Consider the following 1,410-nt stretch of genomic DNA (forward strand, 5'->3'; position numbering starts at 1 on the left):
GGTCTCAAAGAAATCAACTGTGTATAGTTGTGGGTAACAGGACTGGGAAGAGAGTGGATGTGGACAAATTCTCTAGGCTCATGATTAAAGAAGCCTGGGAAACCAGGATTCTGGGAGGAGGAGGCCATCACATTTGTGAGGTGGAGAAAAGTCCCAGTCACATTCTCCTAATTAAAAATCATTCCGCACAGTCTCCCCCAATAGTGGTGCTGCGTTAGAGATGCCTCTTACATGTCCATGGCTAATGGCTTTGCTGCACGCAGCCCTTATCTATAGGAGCAGACATGTGCTATTGTTCTCCCTACTCAGAGAACAGTAACTCCCCTTCTTCCTGCCCCCAACATTAGTGTTAGGTTACTACCCTAATGTACTCAGGGACATCTAGGTTAGGACACTGCCCACCTTGTGGTTGTCCATAGTAGGGGAGCTTGGATGTTGCAAGACTATATAAGTTGGTGAAAGAATACATTTTGCTCACTCTTTCTCTTCCTCATGGACCTGGCTTCATGAGGGAGTAAGCACCCCTAATGTTTTGTCTTTCTGTTTATTTATTCCCTTCACTTACACAACCACTTGTAGGACCCGATCTGGCTGTGAGCTGACTCCCACATATGCTATATATTTTGACCATCAATATATTATTTGTTGACAAAATATTACTTAATACTCTTCCACAGGAAAGCTGCTGAATTTAGATCAAAAGACCCATTTCAAAAGGAAAATAAACAAAATAATTTCAATGAAAATATGTCAGGAAATCAATCAAATAAAAAGAGGTTCCATAAGAAGTGGCCATAATACATAAAGGGATAACTGGGCTGTGTCATTTTTGGATGGCCTCCAATATTAAGATGGTTCAGCTAAGGGCAAGTCCTGATGCACGTCTAAGATATAAAACACTCTGTGTGTTCTAGTCCATTGAGAACCACAGGGGAAGGGTATCCTGGGAAAATAAATAAACTAAATCAAAGAATACCCAAAAGATTTGTCTAATTAGCAGTTCTACTGAGTCAGCTGAAAGAGATCCCAGTAAAGGTACCTCTTCTTTTGATATTTAAACAGCACTTATACTCAGCATGAACAGACTGTCACAGAGTTGAATTGATTACTTCGGGCAGAACATTTTTTTAACCCTAAACAACTTAACTATTTAAACCATCTTTAGTGAGGAAAGCATAGCATTACTCCTAATAAACCAAAAGCCAAATACACTAACACTGGTCAAGTTGATTCTAACTCCTATTGACCCTTCAGAATGGAATCAAACCACCGATAGGTTTTCCAAGGTTGAAAATCTTTGCAAAGCAGATTGACACATCTTTATTCCTGTGGGGTAGCAGAGCTTTTATTAGCAGCTGAATGCTTTAACCCCTGTAAAGAAAGACTACTGAAATAGTTAAAGTTTATTGT

The sequence above is a fragment of the Echinops telfairi genome, unplaced genomic scaffold (genome assembly GCF_000313985.2).
Source record: "Echinops telfairi isolate 266 unplaced genomic scaffold, ASM31398v2 ScPeMD7_60;HRSCAF=208, whole genome shotgun sequence".
NCBI lineage: Eukaryota > Metazoa > Chordata > Mammalia > Afrosoricida > Tenrecidae > Echinops > Echinops telfairi.